Source organism: Pan troglodytes, chromosome 15 (genome assembly GCF_028858775.2).
Source record: "Pan troglodytes isolate AG18354 chromosome 15, NHGRI_mPanTro3-v2.0_pri, whole genome shotgun sequence".
Classification (NCBI taxonomy): domain Eukaryota; kingdom Metazoa; phylum Chordata; class Mammalia; order Primates; family Hominidae; genus Pan; species Pan troglodytes.
Genome location: NC_072413.2, coordinates 1675128 through 1682500, shown reverse-complemented (window position 1 = coordinate 1682500; position 7373 = coordinate 1675128).

The window sequence follows — 7373 nt, the reverse complement described above, 5'->3', positions numbered from 1 at the left end:
CTAACGTGGGCTGTGATCGCGCACTTCCACTCCAGCTTACGTGGGCTGCGGTGGGGTGGGGTGCAGAGAAAACAATGGATTGCGATCTTAATTGCCTTTTAGCTTCATTCATACCCTGTTATTTGCTTGTTTATTCTCATGGGTTATTCTGTGTCACTGTCATGTTCCTCGTTTGCTTGCCTGCTTGCTTGTTTATTTCCTTCCTTCCTTCCTTCCTTCCTTCCTTCCTTCCTTCCTTCCCTCCCTCCCTCCCTCCCTCCCTTACTGGCAGGGTCTTCCTCTGTCTCTGCCGCCCAGGATCACCCCAACCTCAATGCTTTGGACCGACCAAACGGTCGTCCTGCCTCTGATCCCTCCCATCCCCATTACCTGAGACCACAGGCACGCACCACCACACCGGCTGACTTCTATGTTGCTTCTCCTGTTTTCCGTAGGTAGGTATGTATGTGTGGGTATGTATGTATGTACGTATGTATGTACGTATGTATGTATGTATGTGAGTGAGATGGGTTTCGGGATTCTATCATGTTGCCCACGCTGGTCTCGAACTCCTGTCCTCAAGCAATCCGCCTGCCTGCCTCGGCCGCCCACACTGCTGCTATTACAGGCGTGAGACGCTGCGCCTGGCTCCTTCTACGTTTGCCTGCCTGCCTGCCTGCCTGCCTGCCTGCCTGCCTGCCTACCTATCAATCGTCTTCTTTTTAGTACGGATGTGCTCTCGCTTTGTTGTCCATGCTCTGGGCACACGTGATCTCTTTTTAAACTTCTATGATTATGATGATTGTAGGCGTCATCTCACGTGTCGGGGTGATCTCCAACTTTTAGGCTCCAGAGATCCTCCCGCATCGGCCTCCCGGAGTGCTGTGATGACACGCGTGGGCACGGTACGCTCTGGTCATGTTTGTCATGGGTCGGTTCTTTCCGTTTTTAATACGGGGACTGCGAACAGATAAAATGTTCACACGCATCTCACCGATCCGCCTTTTCGTTCTTTCTTTTTTTTTTTTCTCTTTAGACGGAGTTTCACTCTTGTCGCCCAGGGTGGAGGACGATGGCGGATCTCGGCTCACCGCACCCTCCGCCTCCCAGGTTCAAGGGATTCTCCTGCCTCAGCCTTCCCGAGTAGCTGCGATGACAGCGATGAGCCATCGTGCCTGGCTAATTTTTCTATTCCTAGTACAGATGGGGTTTCTCCATCTTGGTTAGGCTGGTCTTCAACTTCCGACCGTTGGAGGATCTTAACTTTCTTGGTGGTGGTTGCTTTTCTTTTTCTTTTTTTCTTTTCTTTTCTTTCCTTCTCCTTCCCCCCCCCCAACCCCCCTTGTCGTCGTCGTCGTCCTCCTCCTCCTCCTCCTCCTCCTCCTCCTCCTCCTCTTTCATTTCTTTCAGCTGGGCTCTCCTACTTGTGTTGCTCTGTTGCTCACGCTGGTCTCAAACTCCTGGCCTTGACACTTCTCGCGTCACATCCGCCGTCTGCTTGTTGAAATGAGCATCTCTCGTAAAATGGAAAAGATGAAAGAGATAAACACGAAGACGGAAAGCACGGTGTGAACGTTTCTCTTGCCGTCTCCCGGGGTGTACCTTGGACGCGGAAACACGGAGGGAGCTTGGCTGAGTGGGTTTTCGGTGCCGAAACCTCCCGAGGGCCTCCTTCCCTCTCCCCCTTGTCCCCGCTTCTCCCCCAGCCGAGGCTCCCACCGCCGCCCTGGCATTTTCCACAGGAGAGGTATAGGGAGAGGACTGACACGCCTTCCGCATCTATATCCTGCCGGACGTCTCTGGCTCGGCGTGCCCCACCGGCTACCTGCCACCTTCCAGGGAGCTCTGAGGCGGATGAGACCACCCCCCCCCCCCGTCACGTCCCGCTACCCTCCCCCGGCTGGCCTTTGCCGGGCGACCCCAGGGGAACCGCGTTGACGCTGCCCTCGGATCCTCCGGCGAAGACTTCCACCGCATGCCCCGGGTGGGCCGGTTGGGATGAGACTGGACCACCCCGGACCGTGCTGTTCTTGGGGGTGGGCTGACGTACGGGGTGGACTGGCGGCCCCAGCATTGTAAAGGGTGCGTGGGTATGGAAATGTCACGTAGGATGCCCTCCTTCCCTTCGGTCTGCCTTCAGCTGCCTCAGGCGTGAAGACAACTTCCCATCGGAACCTCTTCTCTTCCCTTTCTCCAGCACACAGATGAGACGCGTGAGAGGGAGAAACAGCTCAATAGATACTGCTGACCTTCATTTGTGGAATCCTCAGTCGTCTACACACAAGACAGGTGACTAGGCAGGGACACAGATCAAACACTATTTCCGGGTCCTCGTGGTGGGATTGGTGTCTCTCTCTCTCTCTCTCTCTCTCTCTCTCTCTCTCTCTCTCTCTCTCTCACACACACACACGCGCGCGCGCGCGCACGCACGCATGCACGCACGCACACACACACACACACACACACACATTTCCATATCTAGTTCACAAAGCACACTCACTTAACCTTTTCACAGTACGCAGGCTGAGTAAAACCCACCCCACCTTCCACCCGTTGGCTGACGAAACCCCTTCTCTACAATGGATGAAAAAGATGATCTGGGCCGGGCACGCTAGCTCACGCCTGTCATTCCGGCACTTTGGGAGGCCGAGGCCGGTGGATCGCTTGGGGCCGGGAGTTCGAGACCAGGCTGGCCGACGTGGCGAAACCCCGTCTCTCTGAAAAATAGAACGATTAGCCGGGCCTGGTGGCGTGGGCTTGGAATCACGACCGCTCGGGAGACTGGGGCGGGCGAGTTGTTCCAACCGGGGAGGCCGAGGTTGCGATGAGCTGAGATCGTGCCGTGGCGATCCAGCCTGGGTGACGGAGCGAGACCCCGTCTCGATACAATCATGATGTGATTAGAAGATGAGTTGTGCGCGGTGATGGCCGCCTGTAGTCGCAGCTACTCGGGAGGCTGAGATGAGGAGAGGATCACTTGAGGCCCCACAGGTCGAGGCTTCGGTCGGCCGTGACCCACTGTATCCTGGGCGGTCACCGGTCAAGGAGATATGCCCCCTCCCCGTTTGCTTTTCTTTTCTTCCCTTCTCTTTTCTTCTGTTTTCTTCTCTTTTCTTTTCTTCTTTCTTTCTTTCTTTCTTTCTTTCTTTCTTTCTTTCTTTCTTTCTCTCTCTCTCTCTCTCTTCCCCTCTTTCTTTCCTGCCTTCCTGCCTTCCTGCCTTCCTGCCTTTCTTCTTTTCTTCTTTCCTCCCTTCCTCCCTTCCTTCTTTCCTCCCGCCTCAGCCTCCCAAAGTGCTGGGATGACTGGCGTGAGGTACCATGCCTGCTTGGCCTAAAGAGACCCTCTTGGAAAGTGAGACACAGAGAGCGCCTTCCAGTGATCTCATGGACTGATTTAGAGACGGCATCTCGCTCCGTCACCCCGGCAGTGGTGCCATCGTAACTCACTCCCTGCAGCGTGGACGCTCCTGGACTCGAGCGATCCTTCCGCCTCAGCCTCCAGAGTACAGAACCTGGGACCGCAGGCACGCGCCACTGTGCCCACACCGTTTTAAATTTTCTTTTCCTCCCCCGCCCGAGACAGAGTTTCGCTCTGGTGGCCTAGACTGCAGTGCGGTGGCGCGATCTTGGCTCGCCGCAACCTCTGCCTCCCGGTTTCAAGCGATTCTCCTGCATCGGCCTCCTGAGTAGCCGGGATTGCGGGCGTGCGCTGCCACGTCTGGCTGATTTTGTATTTTTAGTGGAGACGGGGCTTCTCCATGTCGATCGGGCTGGTCTCGAACTCCCGACCTCAGGTGATCCGCCCTCCCCGGCCTCCGGAACTGCTGGGATGACAGGCGTGAGCCACCGCGCCCGGCCTTCATTTTTAAATGTTTTCCCACAGACGGGGTCTCATCATTTCGTTGCAACCCTCCTGCCCGGCGTCTCAAAGTGCTGGCGTGACGGGCGTGAGCCACTGCGCCTGGACTCCGGGGAATGATTCACGACCACGGTCGCTGTACTGATTCTTTCTTTCTTTCTGTCTGTCTGTCTGTCTGTCTGTCTGTCTTTCTTTCTTTCTTTCTTTCCTTTCTTTCCTTTCTTTCTTTTCTTTCTTTCTTTCTTATTTATTGATAAATTATTTTATGATTTATTTGTGTACTTATTTTCAGACGGAGTCTCGCTCTGGGCGGGGCGGGGCGGGGCGAGGCGAGGCACAGCGCATCGCTTTCGAAGCCGCGGCAACGCCTTTCAAAGCCCCATTCATATGCACAAAGCCCTATTCCCTTCCTGGAGTTGGAGCTGATGCCTTCCGTAGCCTTGGGCTTCTCTCCATTCGGAAGCTTTGACAGGCGCAACCCCACCCAGAGGCTGCCTGCGGCTGAGGATTAGGGGGTGTGTTGCGGCTGAAAAGTGGGTCCCCTAGTTTTGATACCTCAGTGGACACATCCCCCGACCGCCATCGCTTGCTCGCCCTCTGAGATCCCCCGCCTCCACCGCCTTGCAGGCTCACCGCTTACTTTCATTTCTTTCTTCCTTTCTTGCGTTTCAGGAGGGGGTGCGGGAATGAGGGTGTGTGTGGGGAGGGGGTGCGGGGTGGGGACGGAGGGGAGCTTCCTAAGGGTCGATTTAGTGTCATGCCTCTTTCACCGCCACCACCGAAGATGAAAGCAACGATCGGCTACATACCGCGTGTTCTCATCTACAAGTGGGAACTTACAGATGAGAGTTCTTGCATGGGCAGAACGAGGGGGACCAGGGACGCGGAAGCCTGCTTGAGGGAGGAGGGGTGGAAGGAGAGACAGCTTCAGGAAAAAAACAAAACACGAATACTGTCGGACACAGCACTGACTACCCGGGTGATGAAATCATCTGCACACTGAACACCCCCGTCACAAGTTTACCTATGTCACAATCTTGCACATGTATGCTTGAACGACAAATAAAAGTTAGGGGGGAGAGAGGAGAGAGAGGGAGAGAGGGAGAGAGCGAGAGCGAGAGAGAGAGAGAGAGAGGAGAGAGAGAGAGAGAGAGAGAGAGAGAGAGAGAGAGAGAGAGAGACACAAGTACAACCAAACACCACCTCCTTGACCTGAGTCAGGGGGTTTCTGGCCTTTTGGGAGAATGTTCAGCGACAATGCAGTGTTTGGGCCGGTTCTTTTTTTTCTTCTTCTTCTTCTTTTCTTTCTTTTTTTTGGACTGAGTCTCTCTCGCTCTGTCACCCAGGCTGCGGTGCAGTGGCGCTCTCTCGGCTCACTGGAACCTCTGCTTCCCGGGCTCCAGTGATTCTTCTTCGGTAGCTGGGATTACAGGCACGCACCAGGATGGCCGGCTCATATTCTTATTTTTAGTAGAGAGGGGGTTTCTCCACGTTGGCCACGCTGGTATCGAACTCTTGACCTCAAATGATGCGCCTTCCTGGGCCTCCCAAAGTGCTGGAAACGACAGGCCTGAGCCGCCGGGATTTCAGCCTTTAAAAGCGCGGGCCCTGCCAACTTTCGCTGCGGCCCTTACGCTCAGAAGGACGTGTCCTCTCTGCCATAGGTTGACGCCTTGAGTCCCCTAGGCCATTGCACTGTAGCCTGGGCAGCAAGAGCCAAACTCCGTCCCCCCACCTCCCCGCGCAAATAATAACTAACTAACGAACGAACGAACTAACTAAGTAAATAAAATCTCTACACGTCACCTCTAAGTGTGTGTTCCCGTGTGGAGTGATTTCTAAGACATGGCACTGTACACTGAACGCAGTGGCTCACGTCTGTCATCCCGAGGTCAGGAGTTCGAGACCAGCCCGGCCAACGTGGTGAAACCCCGTCTCTACTGAAAACACGAAATGGAGTCAGGTGCCGTGGGGCCGGCACCTGTCATCCCAGCTACTCGGGAGGCTGAGGCGGAAGAATTGCTTGAACCTGGCAGGCGGAGGTTGCAGTGACCCAAGATCGCACCACTGCACTACGGCCTGGGCGACAGAGTGAGACCCGGTCTCCAGATAAATACATAAATACATACATACGTACGTACGTACGTACGTACATACATACATACATACATACATACATACATACATACAGATACACAAGACAGAAAACAAGAAAAGAAAAGAAAGAGAAAATGAAAGAAAAGGCACTGTATCGCTACTGGGCTAGGACCGTCTCTCTGTCTGTTTCTCTCTGTTCGTCTCTGTCTTTCTCTCTGTGTCTCTTTCTCTGTCGGTCTGCCTGTCTGTCTGTCTGTCTGTCTCTTTCTTTCTGTCTGTCTCTGTCTCTGTCTTTGTCTCTCTCTCTCCCTCTCTGCCTGTCTCACTGTGTCTGTCTTCTGTCTTACTCTCTTTCTCTCCCCGTCTGTCTCTCTCTCTCTCCCTCCCTGTCTGTTTCTCTCTCTCTCTTTCTGTCTGTTTCTGTCTCTCTCTGTCTGTCTATGTCTTTCTCTGTCTGTCTGCCTCTCTCTTTCTTTTTCTGTGTCTCTCTGTCGGTCTCTCTCTCTCTCTCTCTCTCTCTCTCTCTCTCTCTGTGCCTATCTTCTGTCTTACTCTCTCTTTCTCTGCCTGCCTGTCTGTCTCTCTCTGTCTCTCCCTCCCTGTCCGTTTCTCTCTCTCTCTCTCCCCCTCTCCCTGTCTGTTTCTCTCCGTCTCTCTCTCTTTCTGTCTGTTTCTCACTGTCTCTCTCTGTCCATCTCTGTCTTTCTATGTCTGTCTCTTTCTCTGTCAGTCTGTCAGACACCCCCGTGCCGGGTAGGGCCCTGCCCCTTCCACGAAAGTGAGAAGCGCGTGCTTCGGTGCTTCGAGAGGCCGAGAGAAATCTAGACAGGTGGGCCTTGCTGGGCTTCCCCACTCGGTGTATGATTTCGGGAGGTCGAGGCCGGGTCCCCGCTTGGATGCGAGGGGCATTTTCAGACTTTTCTCTCGGTCACGTGTGGCGTCCGTACTTCTCCTATTTCCCTGATAAGCTCCTCGACTTAAACATAAACGGCGTCCTAAGGGTCGATTTAGTGTCACGCCTCTTTCACCGCCACCAGCGAAGATGAAAGCAAAGATCGGCTGAATACCGCGCGTTCTCATCTACAAGTGGGAACTTACAGATGAGAGTTCTTGCATGGGCAGAACGAGGGGGACCAGGGACGCGGAAGCCTGCTTGAGGGAGGAGGGGTGGAAGGAGAGACAGCTTCAGGAAAAAAACAAAACACGAATACTCTTGGACACAGCACTGACTACCCGGGTGACGAAATCATCTGCACACTGAACACCCCCGTCACAAGTTTACCTATGTCACAATCTTGCTCATGTATGCTTGAACGACAAATAAAAGGTCGGGGGGAGAAGAGAGGAGAGAGAGAGAGAGAGAGACGGGGAGAGAGAGACGGGGAGAGAGAGAGGGGCGGGGAGAGAGAGAGAGAGACAGAGACAGAGAGAGAGAGAG